General features: G+C 37.1%; 1 protein-coding gene across 1 annotated transcript in view; it reads left to right on the top strand.

Annotated features, from left to right (window-relative positions):
• PLCB4 (phospholipase C beta 4) overlaps positions 1–21,827 on the top strand; it is a 381,356-nt gene that overhangs the window by 12,176 nt on the left and 347,353 nt on the right. The window contains exon 2 of the mRNA XM_081097388.1: positions 12,821–12,875. The gene's annotated coding sequence lies outside the window, so the exon portion shown is untranslated. The remainder of the gene's footprint in view (positions 1–12,820; positions 12,876–21,827) is intronic.

Here is a 21,827-nt window from a genome sequence, read left to right as displayed (position 1 = left end):
TTTAACTTTGTGTTGAAAATGTGCTGGCTAAGTATGTTAATTATCAGAGATGTCATTATTCAAATTTGAATGGAGACAACATTTAAAACGATTATAGTTTAGTTATTGTAGCTGATGAGAAAATACTTCACAATTGCATGTTAGAAATACAGTCAGAGAATATTTCCTTTTATTTAGTCTTTTTGGACCTATGAGGTCCTCTGAGAGTCTTAAGTCTGGCCTCATTCTGTCCATTTTTCATTCCCTTTGAAAGAATTTCAAAGTAACTGGTTAAAGTTCCTCTCCCATCTGTCGTAAGTAACACGCAGAGATTTCTTGTGCGCCTACCAGAGGGAAAGGAGGAAATTTAAAAGCGAGGATGATGTGGGTATTGATACCTCTCCTGAAAGTGACTCTGCTTGAATCAGGCTCTCTGATCCGTTCTGTCGCATGTTAAGTTTTGTTTTCTCAGCTTGAATTTATAAGCATGGCAGACCAACTGGTTTTACATTAAGATGGAGAACCAGGAGGAGCCCAGTTCTCCATTGAGAGCAGTCAGTGCCTTTTAAAAACCTAGAAGTGTTCCACGTTTTACCAAACCAAGGCTCTTCTAGCTTTGTTTTGGAGGTGTAGGCATACATCACCTGGAAGGCATACCTCACTTCTAAACAGGGTTTCTGGTCCAGAATATCTCAAGAGAAATTCCTTCCCATTTCCTCCCAGACGTGAAAGCAGCCATTGCATTGCAGAAGGAATATGATGCAAGGAAACAGTGCTGGTGAATCCGGGCTTCCAACCCTCAGGTAGTGACAGACCTTCAGAAAAGAAGTCTCTCTCTCTCCCTCTCTCCCCACCTATGTGAGTTACATCCCTCTTTGAGGAGTTGAAACACTTCATGTTAATGAGCTTAAATCATTTCTGTAATTATGAACTTGAATCACCATCTAATTTATAATTTGATAAGTAATGTGTACATTTTGAATTTCTCTGCTATCTATCTCAGTCCTGGAGTAAATCTGTTAAAAAATAAAAATGGTTTTGGTTATTTTTTCTTAACTTTTAACTTTTACCTTAGCTTTTAAGCAGTTCAGGAAATATATTAATATGTTTTTAGGTAGTTAGCGATTTTTTTTCTCTGATATTCTTTTGTGTGGACTATAAATTCTGTGGACTTTCATTAAGTGCATTGTAGTATTTTGCTTGTTTTGGTGCTTTTTAAAAAAATATATTTTATTGATTTTTTTACAGAGAGGAAGGGAGAGAGATAGAGAGTTAGAAACATCGATGAGAGAAACATCCGCTGCCTCCTGCACATCTCCTACTAGGGATGTGCCAGCAACCAAGGTACATGCCCTTGACCGGAATCGAACCTGGGACCTTTCAGTCCGCAGGCCGACGCTCTATCCACTGAGCCAAAGCAGTTTCAGCCTTGTTTTGGTGCTTTTTAAACAGGATAGTGCTATCTCCTAAAAGCACAAAGAAATTTGCTAGTTTAGATGTGATACTGTATATTTTGTTTAAAATACTCTACCCAGAACATGATATAGTTACATCATAGAATTGTGGTCAAAGCAATGAGATGCCTCTATGTATATGCATGGAATTTCAATGACCTCATGAATTCATTTGAATTTATTTGAATAAACTAAATTTAAGCCATTTGGTTCTTTTAAGCAATTATAACACACTCTCAGTTTTTAAATCAGATTAAACAGTAGCTAACAAAGAATAGTTGCTTGAATGTGTCCTAAAATGAATATGTTAGATTGGGACACTAATCATATGATGTTATTTTTACTTCTTTTTTCATGGTTTTCTATATGCTCATTTGGGTTTGTATGTATTCTGCTCTTTCTAAAATTGGTAGTTAAGCAGTGCATTGTTTTAAACATTAGTTGTCAAGTTTTGTCTTGCTCTTAAATTTCATGTGGTTATGTGAGGTGGACAGAAGCCATCTATCTACCTTTCTGACACCCACTTTTCTGGGTTGAACATATATTGACCTTGACTATAACTTTGAATTTAGGAGAATTGACTAGACTCTGAAAACGTAAAGCCCACTGTGATTCTAAGTACCTATTCCTATAACATCCCAGTAATGTAATAAAAATAATTCAGAAAATGCCTGGCAGGCATGGCTCAGTGGTTGAGCATCGATCTATGAACCAGGAGGCCATGGTTCAATTCCTGGTCAGGGCATATGCTCAGGTCAAGGGTTTGATCCCCAGTGTGGGGCATGCAGGAGGCAGCCAATCAATGATTCTTTCTCATCATTGATGTTTCTATCTCTCTCTCCCTCTCCCTTCCTCTCTGAAATCAATAAAAAATATATTTTTAAAAGCTCCAGAAAATTGTTAAGATATGTCAACATTTTATATAGGAATTTGGCTTTATATAGCACAAACTTACCCACAAGAAAGAGTTCACTTTCTGAAGAATCCTTAGCAAAACTGAAGGTTGGTCTTGCATTACCGAGGCTGTGACTCTTTGATTATTATAACCACAACATCTGGAGGAATGTGTCTTTTCCTTTGAACAAAATGATATGTTCATACTTTTTTTTGGAGGAATGTTATGAAAGGTGTCCATTGCGTGACTCATTTGGAGAGTAAGAGGTGATATAAATTCAATTATCATTGAAATTTTTTACCCTGTCTGCTTTACTCACTTAGAACAAATGAACATGCAAAGAGTTGGGCAGAGCTGACGTGTAAGAAGTGATCATCAGAAACTCATTTTATCTAGATTGAAAAGGACATGCTTTATGCCTGAGGATCCCACACAGGGAAAATACCTTTTAAAAGTTTTCTTACATGTCTTGGGAAGGAAACCAACATTTTTCAAGTGCCCAGTAAAGGTCAGGCATCCCACTAGGTACTTTTTATTTGGGAAGTTTATGGTTTTGACCATGTAGGCTGGTTGTTTTGTGTTGAATGAGCTCAGATTTGAGGCACTGGTTATATGAAAAAGGCTAAGTTTGGCGAAGACCTCGGGAAAGGGTGAGAGCAGGTTGGAGGGTGTCAATGGGGGAAACAAGGGAACATCTGTAATACTTTTAACAATAAAAATAAATTAAAAGAAAAAGGGAATTGGGAGAAGAGACTTGTAGCTGGAGATTCTCTTAGTTGACAAAGTGTCCTTGAGCAAGTCATCCGTCTCATTTTGCTTATTATCTCTTAAGTGAAGAGCTTAGGCTTGTATAATTCTTTCAGTTTTACACTTTTATCATCACGAAGTGTTCCTTTTTGTCTCTGGTAATACTTCTTGTGTTGAAGTCTATTTGTCTTATATTAATTCGACTATTTTTTGCTTATTGTTTGCATGTGTGGTATAACTTTTTACTTTCTTCCAACCTATTTTTGTGTTTCTATTTAAAGTGTTTCTCTTTGTAGAGTGTGAGTAGTGTATTTTGCTTTTTAAAATTATTTTTTAAATTTTTATTTAAATCTTTATTGTTGAAAGTATTACATATGTCTCCCCTTTCCCCCATTGACCCCTTCTAGCCTGCCCCCACACCCAACCCTAAGCCTTCACCACCCTATTGTCTGTGTCCATGGGTTATGCATATATGCATAAAAATTCTTTGGTTAAAAAAACTATTATTATTATACCTTAAGTTTTAGCAGAAGTTAAAGTTTTAGCAGGTATATCAAATTATCATTTTGATTTGCTATATCTTCTCAGTTTTCTTTCTGATTTAACTACAAAAATAATCTTGAATGGGTTGGATACTTATTGGTGCAGCTAGTTTGTTGGAAGAGTCACTTTTAGTAAGACACAACAGAAAATAGCTTGATTCTTCTCCCACTTTTGCTTTGGATGATATTTTTGGCAGATCCCATAGCTTTTGAGTCATTTTAAAGTACTGAAACAATCTAATTTTCAAATATTAGGAAAACTGGCACAGTATAAGTTAAACTTTAGTTTTCCTGCCCAGTTTATAGGTTCTCCTCTTTTCCATTCTCTGGCCTGACCCCTGGCTTGGTGATCAGTTCATTTCTAGTTTAACTCTTCTCTCTGCTCCTCCTTCTACCCAGCGTCTCTGTCCGCTCCAGAATCGGCAGGGGCAGAAAAGAGGTCAAGGCTGCTGTGCTCAGCTGGTGGGCATGTTTCATGGGCAGTTCTTTTTCATACACACCCTGATGGGTTCTTTGGTGATCCCATGCTGGGTCATTGACACCATGCCATTATTGGATGTATACAGTGCAAATCTTGGGTAACCACTCATGACCTTCAACTCCTATCCTTTGGTGGTATATCACCGGAGTGTCCCGGCTGTCCAGGCAGCCCACTTGGGTGGAGACCTTTCAGGATCACTACAACCTCACTGTCCTCCATGGTGTCCATTTGATCTCCAGGAAAACTCACATTAGCACCATTAAACTGAAGTGTAGACCATTTCCACGTTTACTGAGGCTCAGTTGCCTTGCTCTACTATTGTAGGCAGCATCCAACAGGCTTGAGGGTTCCAACCTTGCACACGCCCACTGAGCAGGTTATGAGGTTCTGCAGGAGACTAGCAACTAGCCAGGGAATAGAATAACAGCCTCTCTGGTTACAGAGAGTCCCAAGGTATGAAGGGTTGTTTTAGGCAGTTGTTTTGAGCTGATAGGGAAGGAAAGGAAACCAGTCTTTTCTCCTGAGAATTCTCTTTGAAGAAGCGTCTTCTGCAATGCAAGTTCTGCTCATACATGGACTGCAGAGGTGACCTCTGGACGGGTTGGCCATGTGTAGTAAGTCCTGAGGTCATGTGAAAGGAACTCATCTCCTATTGTCTTTATCACTGAGACTTTAGCTGGAAAATCGAAACAATAACAGACTTCCCCTCCTACTTAAGAGAAACTTGCAATTATTGGCTCAATAGCACGATGCATAGTAAAGTGTTATACTTTCACCGACATTTATAACTTGTGAACTACCACACTGTAATCTCTCATCACAGTAACGAGAAATACTAAGTACAAAATACATGTTTAATGAATCAACTTATGGTGATTACATGATAGTGGTCTCTGTGGAAAGTAAGGATGACCAAATATAATAAGAGAATTGAGGTTTCTAATGTACAATACTCTTTACTTAATTTGGTTAAACAATTGGTCACTTAAATGAAAAAAATGAAATGAAAGTTGGTCATGTTGGCAAAGGTGGATAAAACCCGAAACTCGTTGATAGTCATCTCTGGTGGAAATCTCTAAAGAGTGCATATCATATATAAATTTTATATATAATATGTGTATATATAAGTATATATGTATATGTGAATATGTTTATATGATGTACATATACACACCTAAGTATACATTTATAGTCCTGATATAGGTGTCAGAGAAAGCAATGACATATGATGGAGTTACCTCAAACATATTTTAAGAGTTGGCAAAGAATAAATAGCACAGATAAAGGAGGTTGGTTTGGAACAAGAAACATGAACTTTTCCTAACTTTTGGAGCAGATACAAATGAATATAAAATGTATGTATCAGTTTACTGGTTAGTTTATTTTAAAGTAGAAAATAACCTTAAAACATTTAATGATTTTGTATTAGAATCGATAGGTGATAGTATAAGAAGACATTTCAATGTTATAAATTTAATTTTGACTAAAGTTATTTATCAATAATTTTCAAAATATATTAACATGCATTATTTACTACACAATAGTGATTTATGTGAATAAAAAGGTGCTTATATCTCAGTAATGTCTAAGATTTAAAAAATAACTTTGGAGTTTATAAAAGTAATACATGATCATGCTAAAAATATTGGGGAATATCTGAAAAGCACAAAGAAAGCAGCAAAAGTACTGTTAGTCTAATCATAAATAGATAACATTACAGGCAAGAATGAAAAACACCAGATTGCTTTTTGTTTATTGTTACATTTATTTCTATGAGTTATAAAAAATTGTGTGTGGTTTTTTTTCTCATGGCAGAACTTTCTTTGATCTTTATTTAATCAGCTCCCTTATTTTTCTGTTAAAGACTAAGGAGAATTCCCTTTCATGGCTAGCCTTTTTATGTAGGAAGCTGTACCAAGATTGTGTCCAGTATAATCAGAAATCTGCTAAATATAACTTTATTTGTAGAGTAGATTTTTGTGTAATTTTTTTGAGCCTTAGTCAGTTGTTAAGAATTACTTTAAAATGCAGAAAGAGAAATAAGGAAAGTGAGCTATTGCATAAGAAAAGAGGTATTTAAACACTTAAGCCTGTTTTTAGTTCTAGCCCTGGAACTGCCTATGGCAGATAATTTCATGTAGACCTCAGTATTTTATTTTCTCAATGGGACAGTGTCTGTCTAATTGAGGAGTCAAATGCAAGGAGGAATGTAAATGTTTTTGGCCTGTTTTGGGGGGCATACTTTAAGTAAGGTACGCATTCATGAAGGAGTCCTAAGGTTAGAAAGCTTGGAGCTTTGAGCCATAGATTTAAAAGGAAAAGTTTTGTATAGAGTTCTACTTTAAGTATTATTAGGTACTGTCTTTGTAAAACTATCTTTATTCTGTTTCTTTCATTATGAAGTCATCTTTTAAAATCATTAGCCTTAGGTGAAGAGCGAACACTTTGAAAAATAACTTTAGAGAAGAATAACTGTGAGTGCTATGGTGCGATATAATTGAGAATACTATTTTTCTCCTGTATAATGGGAAAGTATTGAAATGGATTAGCTAAAAATAATAAAAAATAAAAAAGTATATGTTTATTTTCTTAGAGATAATTCAGCCATATTATGGGAAAATACTTAATGTCTTTATACTAAATCATGTTATTTTCCACCAAAGATCTATGTATGGGAAATTTAAAAATAAAAGATAACTAATAGAAAGAGAGAAAAAAATGGAAACATGCTTTATCACAAAGCTATCCCCAAATAAGTTTGGCTTCTAACACATTTTCAGTATTGTTTAAAATTCGCTGGACAAGTTAACCTGAAATGGCAGAGCAAAGAGGCTAATGTTTAGGCTAAAACCCTGAGGCTAACGTTTCCATCTTTGCAAGTGCATTAAAGACTGCACATATTGCATACAAATAATAGCCAAATGTTTCGGAGGTGGTGAATCTATTTCTACTCCATGAGAATTTATGAAGTTGTTAAATTAGATTTCTTTGGAGTCATAGCTGTTTATTTCATTAAATTGTTTACTGGATAAATATTTTCACTAAGCTTTTCATCAACTTCAAAGAGGTATTATTTATTCAATAGAAAAGTGTGAGGATTCTATTGCAAAATGCATTTGTTTTTATTTTTCTTTGTAGGTCCTCCCTCCCCCCCTCTCGGCTTTTGGTTCAAATGAGTCTATTATTTTAAATTGCTTCAGTAGATCTGCTATCTCCTATGCATAAAAGCAGTGGGTTTTGTTTGTAAGCCCACCCATCCACCGGTTTCCAAGACAGACAACAGAGAGCAAAGCTATTCCACAGTGCCATCCACTCCGTAAGCAAGGCATGAAAGCCCTAGGGCTTGTGTGTGTTATGCACAGGGAGGGGGCTATTGATTTCTGAGAGAAACTGGAACTATAAGCTCTTAAGTTTATTTTGTATCATTTCTAAGTCATACAAATATGTGGTAGCTTTTAATTTTTTTTTTTACATGCTGTAGGCATGTAGAATCTTTGCCATATTTTACAGCTGTAAGATGAGCTAGAGAAGGTCACTATCTGTATCATGTGAAATATCTGGTTTCTTACATGGCCAAACAGTAATTGTGCTTGATGTTACAGTGGACCCTGACTCTGCAGATACTTTTGCATCCATAATATGAAGGTTCTAGTGAGTGTTTTTCAGATAATGTACATGTACAACTTAAAAGCAATATTTGAGTAGAGACCAAAGTGATGAAGCAGCATGGTAAAGTAGAAAAGTGAGAGCTGACGTTCCTGGGTTTCAATATTGTGCCTGCCTTTTACTAGATATATGACCTTCGGTGAGGTCCTTAGCTCCCTCTGAACTTGTCCTCATCTGTAAGGGAGATTCTAGTTGTGAAGATTAATTAAATACTAGGTGTAAAGTGCCTAACACATCAGCTGGCTTATGATAGCCACTTCATTAGTGTAGGTCTTTTCTTTCTATAGACAGTTGACAATTAAATATGTCATGGTGGGTCAGTTGAACAGTTCATACATCTCATGATATTTCCAGAAAGGATGCTTCCAGATTTTTTTTGAGGATTGAATACTTTTCATCAAGTCTCTTAGAAAAGTAATCTGTATGTTTTGCTCATGCATTCATTTATTCAGCATTTGTCAGTTCTTGTTACATGCCAGCTTTCATCAGCTCTGGAAGTTTATATTCTAACAGGAGAGTTCATATACGAGAGAAATGACTGTATAATTATTTAAGAGTTATTATTATTTTAATTTTTGCTAGAGGTATGTTTTTATTAATTTTTTTTTTTTTTTTGGAAGAGAGAAAGGGAGAGAGAGAAACATGGGTGTGAGAAACACCTATTGTTTGCCTTACATTATATGGATCAACTGGGTATTGAACCTCCAACCTTTTGGTGTATGGGACGACACTGCAGACAGCTGAGACACCCAGCCAGGGCAATGACTGTGGAGTTTTAAGTTCCACAGAAGGTGCATTGCCGAGGCCCTGTATTACCACAAAGGAGGTGCATCGGAAACATGACAGCCCTGAGAGGTATCAGTCTATTCTTGTTTTCTTAGAGATGTTTCATTTCTGATGTTTATTTTAGCCATACCTCTAAATATTTTCTTTGTGAGTCATACAGTTTTTGAAAACTCTTAAGTTAGAAGATTCTTCATTTTTTAATCACTGTGGTATAGCTTTGCTCTCTTTTTTTTGGTCATCATTTTCTTTTGTGTCCCTAACAGGAGAGTGTAGTGGTGGAATGATGAGTGGCTTGTTGTTTCTTACGGTTTTCCTGATAGCTGCTCTCCCTTAAGCGGTTGGCCTTTTAGTGTGAGGCATCCTCTTGACAAGTGGAAACTGTTGATGAAGTCAGTGATGATTACATAACTGTTATTGGACAGTTATGTGGAGCATCAGAGTTAGTGGAAATAGCAGTGATTTCTGAGAACACAGCTAGGGAACAGGGCGGGGGGAGGGGGGATAAATTATATCTGCTGTTTGTTAGAATATTTTTGGCTGTGGATTTATGGAAAGCAGTAGCCTAAACTCACAGAAGCTTGTCACTACTAACATGAAATGCAAGTTTAGTAATCTAAACATTTTGGGCAAGTGTAGCATCTCAGGGATGCCACCAAAGAACCAGGCTCCCTCTTCCTTTCCCTCTGTTGTTTGTCTTCTGTCCTCATGGTTATGATATAACTCTGCACCTCCTAATAGCTATTCTCAGGAAAGAGGAAAGGGGATATGTTCATAGTATGAGAATAAACTATCTCAAGGATCTCTCTCTTGCATCACATGGCCATGCTAGCTGCAAGGGAGTCTGGAGAACTAACCATTTTAACCTGACATATTGCTACCCAGAAGAAAACCAAGACTGTGAATATTAGGCAAATAGTCATGACTGCTTATATGGGGATTTTATTTTTATCATTTCTAGTAGCCTTGGATTTCATGATTTGGTAAGTAGTAGTTGCCACCACATTCATTCATTTATTTGACAAATATTTATTAAATGCCTACTACCTTATAATGTACCATTTTCCCAATTTAATAAAACTAGACTACAAAATATGGCTGAATGAATAAAAATTCATGGATGAGTATGGATGTTAGCTACTGAAAGCTTCTTTTAGCTCATGTAGTAAATTGCTCGAACTGTGATTTTCAAATTGAAAACAAGTGAATTTTGTTTAGCTGACCTCCATCATGCAACTTGTTCATAATTATTACCCACACATTCCCTTCTTTGACCCTTGATCTTTTTGCAGATAAATTTGGAAGCCTGCCTCATAAGGCCGAGTTGCTCTGGCTTTCCTATTATACTCTCTTTCCCAGGTTTTATGTGCTTATCCATTAAGTCAGACAAATGTCCTTTTCATAATTGGGTATTGTTTTTTTCCTTTTTATTAGAAAGGAAACAGATTGTTTTAGGTCAGGAAAACTAAAATAAGAAAACAGAAAACCATCAACTACATTTGTTTTTTGTCATCATCAAATCTCATGTTAGGATTCAACAGTCTTGTGCATATTCTATTCAGAGGGAACCCAAGTTTGTTCTTGCCCCTGGTTCATTTCGAGGAAGGCTTGCACAGATTCACCAGGGTCTTTCCTTAAACCATGTTCAAGGTCAGATTTCCAGGAGCGGGTCAATCAGTCAAACTCCTAGGCTATGAGCATGATTTTACTTGGTGTGTGACTTTTCTTTGTTGTGAAAGCTGGGTTCAAGCCTCATGTGATCTCTTGTAGTCTCTTTCAAATTCTAGCCAGATTAGTGGTATCATCTATAAAGTGCCCATCTTTTGGCTGTTTTACAGCAGTAGAAGACTCAGGGAGCTCAAGTGGGTTGTAAATCTGATAGTTTTTACTTGTGACCCCAAATTTTGCACTAAGAAAGACTATTTTTTAAAAAAATATATTTTATTGATTTTTTTACAGAGAGGAAGGGAGAGGTGTAGAGAGTTAGAAACATCGATGAGAGAGAAACATCGACCAGCTGCCTCCTGCACATTCCCTACTGGGGATGTGCCCACAACCAAGGTACATGCCCTTGACCGAAATCGAACCTGGGACCCTTGAGTCCACAGGCCGACGCTCTATCCACTGAGCAATACTGGTCAGGGCAAGAAAGACTATTTTTTAATGGTCCCCTCGGAGACCTCTTGTTTAGAAAGTTTTTGCTCATGAAATAGATCACATTGATATTAATTATAGGTTATCAATTTCCCTGCTTATATTAATCAAAGGCATATTTAACTATCTACAGTATTCAACAAGCATGAGATAACCAATATTTCTGTGTTGATATCACTTAATTCAAAGCAAAGATACTTGACATAAAACAATGCTTTATTGCAGTTAAATATATACCTCTTATTTGGCTTATGAAGTACTGGAAGGAAGCTTCAAGGCCATTATTACTTCATTTATAAAACCATAACTGCTCGCTGTTCATTTTTCCTCGTGTGGTACTTAATGACCATCTTTTAACTTTTTGGAAAATTTTAAGTGTAACAAAAGTATAGTGAATATTACAGTGAGCCTTTATATATCCATCATTAAACCTTAAGATAGCATTACTAAGCCATCACACAGCCATCATTAAACTATAACAAAACCATGGGCACTTTGTTTCATCTGTTACCCATCAACAACCCCAAATGCATTGTTTTGAAGCAAATCCCAGCTTTATTATTTGTGGATGGCCCGTTTATGAACTGAAAATCTGCGAGCTTTAAGCTCTATTCCAGTTGTTGCTATGCCATTGATTATGATTTGGCTCCGTGTGTGACTGTTGACCCATGTTTCTATATCAGTCATCAGTCTCTCTTGCCTTTCTTTTGTTAGCGGAGTTGACCTGCCTCTGAAATTTCAGAAATAGAATAGACAGCTATTACTGACCCTAACTGTACTGTATTGGCAGTGAGAGCCCAAGCAATGCTGGCTAATAGCTCAAGTGAAGAAAAGCAGGAGAAAAAATGGCTCCCGATACTGGCTTGTTTGGGGGAGTCCACGTGGAGAATTGGTGTTGCTTCAAAAGAAAGAGGTTCTGGAGCTAAATGTGGCCAAGAAGGGCTGTACTCAACCTTGGCTATGTGCAGGTATGGATGTGGGTGCAGGATTCACACTCCTTTCAGTAAGGTGTTGGGAGAAGATCTTACTTAGAGTTTACCAAGGGTCTTTATTGTCTGAAAAGAAGGTGGTAACTGAATCAACCACCAGCTAATCTAGGAGTCCCCTTTTGATGTGTGTGCATCTACATTCCTTGAATTTATGCACTGGTAGTCATTTCAAGTCCTTGGAGCTTTTTTTGGGTTAGAAATCTGGCCATTGTTTCTGAATCTACACATCATTATCTCCATTGGAAGTTAAATTAATTTTCACATGAAACCTGGCATGCCAGGGTCAGAGTCAGGATTATATTCTTGTGGACATTATTCCATTGGTCATTTTAATTAGATTGAACAGAAGTGATTTATAATAGTAGATGATTAACTTGTATAAAACTAAATCATTTATTTCCTTCTTTGGGCTTGAGTATAGAAAATTAAAATATTAGGACATTTTAATCTATACCAACACATAATTTTGAATAGAAAAATTGCATTTAGTGTTTGTGTGTGACTAGCAGGTTTTATGTCAATTATTTATTGAAAATAATAAAAGTAAAATAAAATCAGATAGATCCTATTTTGATTTCCTTTTCTTTATATATTTTTCTTGATCTAAAAGTATTAGCTAAGAAAAATAGAGCCCATGTATGTGGCTTATTAGCTTGGACAATAAAAGAAAATTCAACAGGAGACATCAGCTTATAATTGTTACCTACACAGTCTATTACAACCACTTTACTTCATTTTTCCACTGGGAAATAGAAATAGGAGTGGAGTTCTATACACTTATTTCTTCATTTATACATTTATTTCATGGAATAAAACAAAACATTTGCGTATAGTCATTGGAATAGATGTGAAGGAAATATTTCAATGCTAGTTTTGAAAAATTCCCTTTTACTTTTATACATTTCCATTTGCTTTTACCCATTAGCTCCTTAGAAATCAAATAATTGGAATAAAATTCTTCAAAATATATAATTTAGATAGAAATAAATATGTTAATTCTTACTTGAAAGTTTTCCATTGTTTAATATTGTACATGAAACCATGACATGAGGAAATTTTGGCAGGTCTTTAAAGTTCACCTTTGTGACTCTGTTATTAGTAGATAGCCTTTCTTCTTTTTCCCCCCACAGGAGACGACAGGTTCTCTGTGATCTGGAATCCTGAAATGTGATCTTCCTTAAAAAGGTAGGCGTATGTGCTTTTAAAAAATTAATTTGTGACTTTCAAAAATTGAGTTATCTTGATTAAATTGCAACTCAGACCTTTAATCTGGAAGCAAGTTTTATGCTGCTAATGCCTGCCATTGTGGTTGATTTAAAATCTCATATTCAGCTTCCTAAATTCAGCATTGGATTTGCCAGGCTTTTTAAAGAATGACTCTTGTGAGCAAGTGTTTGATGTCTACAGCAGTCTACATGTGATGTGTAATAAGTGGATGTCTCTCAGTAGCTACTCTGGTTATTGAAATAGATTAATTTCAGCTTATCTTGATGAAATATGGTCCTCTTTTTTTCAGTGGGTGACATCATTCTAGGAAACCCACAGAGTTGGGAAGTAGAATATGGTCTGGCCAGTAAAAGTTGTCATATCTTCCTTTTTTTTTTTTTTTTCTTTCTGTGAGATTTGTTTTCATAGTGTGAATTGTGGTTTGCTTGATACTTTATTAGCTGTAACAAAGTTATGAGCATTCTTCGGTTTATGGCATTTTTTGTAATCTATCTGGGCCCTTTAAGATGTTTCTAAATTTCATGGGCGCTCCGAGCCCAGCAGTTGTTTTATTTTCATCTAATAAATTTTACTCTGAAAGGTGTGCTTGGGGATCTTTATTCTGATGACAGCATGGTGACCAGAGCAGGGCCTACACAGTGGGGGAAGTTCTGGGCACAAGTGCTACAGGATCTCCTCTGAGATTCTGTGATGTTCCAAGATCACAGAGGTCAAATGTGACCTTGTGTCACTAGCCTCCAATGTTTCCCTTTGGTCTCCTCTCAGATTGTAAGATTTGAGCTCTTAGACTATTTCTGGGCAGAGAATTTATGGTGTAGAAACATTTCTTCCCCATTTTATAATGTGATGGTGATGGGGTCTTTCTTTATTCTTCTGTCAGCGTCACAAAAGTGACTGTTCATCTCCAGCTGTCAGTGACCTTGTCCAGCTCAAGGGCACATCCAGCCTAGGAATAGATCAGTTCTCCTCTCTGACACAGCTCCCAAGCTAGCTACCCATATATTACTAATAAAACTTCACCTACCTCTTGATGGCAAAAAAGGAGAATTAGACTAGATCATTAGGAATCTAGCATGAAAAACAAACATGCATTCTAATCTCTGAATTGGAAATAGAGGAGTTTAAGCTAAGGTGGAATATTTGGCTATCTAAGATAAGTTGAAACACCAGTGTAAAGTCAGCATTTGGACATTAGTACTACGAGAGTATATTTGAAAATAGAGACATCAAACTGCTAATCTGTTTCAGAAATGGACTTGAAAAAATCTGTTGTATGCAGATGAATTACAGGGAAAAGACTGCAAAGTGACTAAGTAAAGGCTTGTTATATATTTTTTCCTCAAATTATTTCTTCAGATATTGGCTTCAAAGATTATACAGAAACACATAAGTTAATCACAGGCAGAGAGTGAGGATACTTTTTGATGAAATGATGATAGGAAAGGACTTGGTGAAAATAAGAGTTATGGGAAATACGAATAGTTAGACCTTGATCTTTGAATCTAAAATGATAATTGGGCTTAGCTGCAGCATAAGTAATTATTGTCCATCTGCTGCCAGATATACATTGAAAAATCTGACTTCAAACATTATGAAAGATGCTTTTTCTCATTTCTCTAACTCTAATCTAAAGACTCTCTTGTGAACAATGACCCACATCTCTGTAACATATTGTCACATATCGGATGGACATTTAGAGACACGGTATTTAAAAGACAGCTCCTAACCTGTGTTGGCCACAGAGCCCAGGAGACTGTGGGATATTGTAAGAGCTCTTGGAGCCCATGGTAGTACCAAGGATGGTTCACGTTCCTTGTGTATGTATATGACTATTTGACAATTATCTGTAGCTGCCACTGTTCTGAAGAAATGTACATGAATATAAAATGTTACTGAATTAAGAGGAGCTTCTTGACATAATGTATTTTCTTAACAGTAGTTAAAGCACAACTTGTAAAAGGTTATTAATTTGTTTGCCATTAAAAATGCGTCATCATAACCTGGCTGGTATGGCTCAGTGGTTGAGCATCAACCCAAGAATCAGGAGGTTAACATTTTGTCATGTCTGCAATAGACATTTGTCACCAATTGGGGTGCCCAGCATCTGAGTATTTTTCCCAAATTGGGGGAAACCCATCATTGTATGAAACTGGGTGGGTGAGAGTGCCCTTGTTTCTTTTAATTGCTGAAACAGAAATGCCCACTTTTGTGTTTGTCCTGACTTCTGCCAACTAGCAGGAGCACAGGGCTTAAGGACTGCCAAATCTGGAATTGTCCCTCTGGAGTGATTGATGGCTTAGAATTCTGTCTGTCTGGTGCACGCAGCAGCACTGGTGGCCGTGTGCAGAGCTAGTTGTGGTGATCAGGGCCAGAGACTTTGGTGGTAGGTGTAACAGAGTTGACTGTTGAGAAGAAAGGAGAAATGCTAAGGAAAACAGCTTTTCTGCATATGTTAGGAGCCCAGACTAGCTTCACCTATTCCAACTAACATTTTTCTCTACATGGAGTAATAATGACAGCATAATTAAAGACCATCAAGAGAAGCAGATATCAGTGATTCATGAAATTAGTCATAACACAAGTAAGACATCTTGACATTCTTTTAAGGAAATAAATCCTTTCATTAACCTTTATTAAAAAACCCCGCGTATCTCAGAATTACAAACATCCCACTTTGGCTTAATGATGAAACAAGTCTCTCTCTCTTTTTTTTTTTTTTTTTTTTTTTTTTGGTAGAGGTTGTTTCTTCTGCTCAGATTCTAATCAACACCATTGCCTGTGAACAATCACATTTCTGATTTTTAGTGGCTAGGTTGACCGGCCTGTTTTGTTTGTTTTCTAGAACAAGCAGACTGTGCCATATTGTTTTACATGGTGTTTAAGCATATTGTCTGTTCTTCCCGTGTACTGCTTCCCTACTGTGGTGCACACAGCAGCTGTGTGACCATCTGTGTCAAATCTGGGACACCTCTCCTAAACCCCATGCTCTATCTTTTTTTGTTCCTCTTGTTAGATGCATGTGATTGTGAAGTGTAGTGGATAATCAGGAGACAGGATTGAAGAAACCTGGGTCTAAATTGTTGCATGAAGAAGATCTCTTCACTAACCAGGCCTACCTACGTGTTTATGCATAGAAGATATTTGATGATCATATGTGCAGTTTTTCCCACTAATAACTCTATACAATAGAAGAAGAGGTATAAATTATGTGAGCATGAGAGGAAGAAATGAATTTCTATGTGTTGAGCCTTTATACATTTTTTTGGATCTATTTGTTACAGGAGCTGATATTAGCCTTATATACACTCTCATTTAGCTATGTAAATGTTACCATTTTTTCTTATCAATTCTTTGCTGACCATTTTCTTTTTTTAGTTGCTCATTATCTGGAATCTTCCTCTGCATAGTAGCTACTGCATAGTATCATGTGTTAAACATAGTTATGATGAAGCTATTGAAGAAGCTAGGACACATATTTCCCTATATTGCTCCATATTGCTTACAGATAGACCTAAGAATTAGAAGAGAGCTTGATGTCTTATTAGAAAAACAATTTGCCAATTTTGTAAAATGGAGATTCAGCATTTTGAGTGACTTTTTAATGAAGATTGTGGTTTCGGAGTACCCAAATTTAGTGACTAATTTTCACTTCCAGGTGTAAGGGTTTCATGTAGGCTATATAGGCAAACAGTGAAGGTGGAAAGGATGCTATGAAGTCATCTTGGATTAAAACAGAGGAAGAAAGTATGTGGTGCTCATTCAAAAGTCTCCATGTTGTAGGTCCAGAGATCCCTTTGCGTTGGGCCTGACGTGTAAATGATTGCTTAGCAGAGTGAGGTATTAGGGATTTAATGATTCTGTTTACTATGTATTAACTAATAACATTTTCCTTTTTTAAAATGTAGAAATAGCCTCTATGCTTGTGAGGTTATTAACAGAGGTTTTTTTGTATGCCATATATTTGAAATGTTTTGAGTCCTGTGGTGGGAAAATACTTAATAAACACATAAATGTTTATGTTAATAGATCGTTTTTGTTGACTTAGTATACCTCCATTTTTTCCCCTTTAATAATGAAAGAGCATCTTTCAAATGATATGTAACAACTTGAGCAAAATATACATTTTTAGTGTCCACACTGTGTAGCTTGTGACAGATGATTTAATCTCTCCTGCCATTTCCAGGCACTATTCAGGAAGATGATTATGAACAAGGTAAAAGGTTTGCACAAAGGAGCCACATGATTGTCACTTTTATCTAAGCTATGAGGTGATAATATTTAAGTTGAGGACTTGTTCTTGTAGGAACCCCACAACTTCGCCCCCATTGCCTCCACTTTTTTAAAGTCTGTTCTTTCAGTGTACTTGTTTAATTTTAACATATTGGTGTGTACTCTATGCCATCAAAGAGAGTATATCTCGAACTTTTTGGTCTCAGGCTCCTTTATACTCTGAAAAATTATTCAGTGTCCTGAACAGCTTCCATGTATGTAGCCTATATCATACATATTTGCCATATTCGAAAGGAAGGTGGAGACATTTAAAAATGCTTATTAATTTTAAATACTAATAATAAACCCATTACATGTTAATATAAAAACATTTTTAATGAAAAATCACTGTATTTTTAAAATACGTTTGGTGAAGAGAGTGGTGCTGTTTTATATTTTTGCAATTCTTTAATTTCCGACTTAATAGACGGTGTCTGGATTCTCCTATTTGCTTCTGTAGTCTGTTGAGAGATCAAAAATGATGAGGCCTTTGAAGAGCTCCAACTTGGGAAAGAATAAGAGTTAAAAAGACAAGTGTTCATTTGCCTTAGTGTCACTGTGGCATTATGGTGCCCCTGGAGTGGTCTTGGGACCATACTTTGAGAACAGCTGCTGTGTGCTGGATCCCAACACCTTGTCTTTATTGTCTCTAGTTTGGCCACATGTACTACTTTGTACCACAGAAGCCCCATCCAGTGAGTGTGGTTGTAGTAAGAAGTCAAGGATGAGAAAAAAACTGCATCATATATGAAAACATTCTCTTTTGGTTCTATCTGCAGAAACCTACATCAACTAATTGACCAAATGCAAGCATTTAAAATACCAGTGTCTGTATCTATCTATACTGTGTTTCTCTAAATGAGAGGCATCTCAAAGTATTGATAATTGGGATTATGATCATCTACATTTGTGATGAGATGGTGGGCAGTTCCCAAATATTAGTAAATATATTTCTCAGATATAATGGTTTCTGAATAACAAACCAGTGCCATACAAGAAGTTATTTATTTATTACAATGGCTTATGACTTGTATTATTTATAATCATAGGTATTTCTCCTTCGTGTGTCTGGAGGTTAGCTAGGATTTGATTTACCTTGGCTGTGCTCCACTGGGCTTGGCTCCCAGCTGTGGGCTGGGGTCAGGGTTACTCCCTATGTCTGTCTCTCTCCTGATATTTGCATGGGGCATATTCTTCTGCGATGGCAGAAGTGTAAAGACTGACCAGAAACCTTTAGTGTCTCTTAAGGCCTTTACTTGGAGCTGACCCACCATCGTTTCAACTCACATACCATTGATAAAGCAAATCAAATGTTCAAGCTTGATAGCAATGTGGCAGGAAAGTGAGAGGTGTGGGGGTGGGTAGTGAGAGGGAAGAACTGTTGGCTTTGAAATATTCTGATCTACCACAATGTGCAGTTCCAAATATCAGTAAATAATCATTTCTATCTAGTTAACTCTTACAGAAATAACTAAGGGACTAAATTAAAATTTACATTTTAGACTGCAATCTTCCTATTGATTGTATCTTCAAGCTATCTAACCCTTCTTCCCATTCTCACAGCTGCTTTTCAAGTTGTTTCTTGACCCTATTGATCTGAACTATTGTGAGAGTCTCTAAATTGGTCTCTGTCCTAGTAACTATTGCTATGCAACGCACCACTCCAAGTCTGAGTGCTCAAAACCACAGTAGTTTTGAATCTGCAGTGAGGGCAGGTAGAGCAGAGAGGCTTGTCTTTGCTCCTTGTGGCATCAGCCAGAGGGTCTTGACAGCATACCACAAGGTTCACTTCTGAGATGTTTCACTCACGTGCCTGCCAAGTTGGTCCCAGCTGTCAGCTGGGATCTAAGGGCCAGGAACCTCAGTTTACCCCCGGGTGGGCTGTGCACAGACTGCTTAGGCTTCCTTATAGCACGGTTGCTGAGTTACAAGAGTAACTGTGCCCTGATTCGCCTCCCTAAAGCATAGCTCCCATTGTTCCCCATTTTCTACCAAACAGGAAGCAAGTTCATTTTGCCCCAGAATGATCGATTTATGTTTATTCTAATCCCTCTTTAGCATTCCCTGTGCTCCAACCAAACTTGGGGCTTTTCCTCCTTTTGCCTTTGATCACATGTTGTTGTTTTTTCCCTCTCTTCGTAGAATCTTATGCCTGTAATCTTTTCATATTCTGCCATTCTGTGCTCAAAGTAAATACTACCTTTTCATGAAGATTTATAACCTTTTGTAAAATGCCTTCTGTTTTCTCTTATAGTAAATTTTAACTCTTATCCCTTTTAAAGACCTCCCAGGTTGTCTCTTATATAATAATATATGCATGTGTATGTGTTTTATATACTCTAGTAGAGTTTATGTCCCTTGAAGGGAGTCCATATTTTTATATAATACTAGAGGCCCGGTGCACGAAATGTGTGTACTCAGGGGTCCCTCAGTCTGGCCTGCACCCTCTCACAGTCTGAGAACCCTCGGGGGATGTCCAACTGACGGCTAAGCCATCAGTTGGACATCCCTAGCGCTGCCGTGGAGGCGGGAGAGGCTCCTGCCACCATTGCTGTGCTCACCACCCGTGAGCCCAGCATCTGGCTGAGTGGCACTCCCCCTGTGGGCGCGCACTGACCACCAGGGGCAGCTCCTGCGATGAGTGTCTGCCCCCTGATGGTCAGTGCGCATCATAGTGACAGTTGTTCTGCCATCTGGCTGAAACTGGCTCTCCGACATCCCCCGGGGGGTCTCAGATTGCGAGAGGGTGTAGGCGAGGCCGAGGGACCCCGCTGGTGCACAATCGGGGCTGGGGAGGGAGGGACACGGGAGGTTGGCCAGCTGGGGAGGGACCATGGGAGGGCTCCAGGGCATGTCTGGCTCGTCTTGCTCAGTCCTGATCGGACCCCAGCAGCAAGCTAACCTACCAGTCGAAGCCTCTGCCCCCTAGTGGTCAGTGCATGTCATAGTGAGTGGTTGAGTGGCCTTAACATATCATTAACATATTACGCTTTGATTGGTTGAACAGTCGATCAGACGACCGGACACTTAGCATATTAGGCTTTGATTATATAGGATTAATTTTTAAATGCACTAATATTTTGAAATACATGAAACAAGTGCTTGCTTTGAGAGTATGAATGGAATTAACAAAGTATGTTTACACTCACCTCAAAACTGATTGTTGACTAGTATTGCTGTTTAGCTATACAATAAATAAGTAAAACTACACAATGACTTAACTACCAACATTAATGTCAGAAAATATTATTAAAAAGAGATTTTACTTGTAATAATGATAGACAACCATACAAAAGATGGGAGTATCTTACCTAGACATGTGTAGGAACTAAGTGAGGAAAGCTATACAATTTAATCATAGGGCATAAAATAAGTTGCAACTTTGTGGAGAGCAATATTCTCGTTTTTGGAAAGTAATACAAAAATATCAGTTTTGCTCAGTTAAACTACAAACACAATACAATCCCTATCAAACTGGGGAACTTGCCAACATGATTCTGAAGTCCATCTGGAAGAATGAACCTATAAAACCAGAATTATAAGAAATATTTATCTCAGGTACTTGACATTGCAAATATCAAAGAATAATATGTCAGTGATGATTGAACAGTTGTAATGGTACAAGAATACATCAATGAGTAAAATATAGAGAGTCTATTTTTAGATAAGTATGTAAGGTAATTTAGTATGTGATAAGGTTGGCATTTCAAATTGGAAGGAAAAAGATGAATTATTCAGTAAAAGGTGTTGGGACACCTGCCTAGTCATCTGGAAAAATAAAGCAGAATCCATACCAAACACCTCATACAAAAATAATTCTAGGGGATAAAAATTGTAAATGTAACAAGGTAAGCTATAAAAGTATGAGTAAAGTATATGGATGGATATTTTATAATCATGTGGTGGGAAAGGCATCTCTAAGTTGAAATCATGAAGGCAAGAATTAAAAATTTTAAAGTACATAAATCATTTTAAATCTCTTATTATTTTATTTTAGTGAAGTGGAATGCCATATGAACTTATTTAAAGGACATTATTCTGGGGAAATATTTGCATAACATATGACAAACAAAGAGCTGATATTCCTAATGTACAAAGAGGTTTTACAAGTACTTCTTATACTTTTATCAACAACGTGAACATCTTAATAGAATTATGGGAGAAAATACAAATAGGTAACTCATAAAATAATAAAAATGGGGCCAGCAAACATGTTAAAAGTATGTGCAATCCTACTAACAGTCAAAAACGCGCGAATGAGCCCAGCTGGAGTGGCTAAGTGGTTGAGTTGGCTTATGAACCAGGAGGTCACAGTTGGATTCCTGTTCAGGGCATGTGCCCGGGCTCCATCCCCAGTAGGGGCGTGCAGGAGGCAGTCGATCAATGATTCTTTCTCATCATTGATGTTTCTATCTCTCCCTCTCCCTTCCTCTCTGAAATCAATAAAAAAAAGTGCAGATTAAACCAACAATGGTATAGCTCAATAACCAAAATGATGAAAAGAAAACAAAAACAAATCTCTACAATTGGTGATGGTGTGGGGAAGGGAGTACTATAACATAGTTCTCAAACTGGTGAAGGACTGTTTTTTCCCCCAATCTGTGTTTTGATTGATATATTGTCAAATACAGTAAAAATAAA

The sequence above is a fragment of the Myotis nattereri genome (genome assembly GCF_964212035.1).
Source record: "Myotis nattereri genome assembly, chromosome: 8".
Taxonomy (NCBI): Eukaryota; Metazoa; Chordata; class Mammalia; order Chiroptera; family Vespertilionidae; genus Myotis; species Myotis nattereri.
This window is presented reverse-complemented; position numbering and strand designations above follow the sequence as displayed.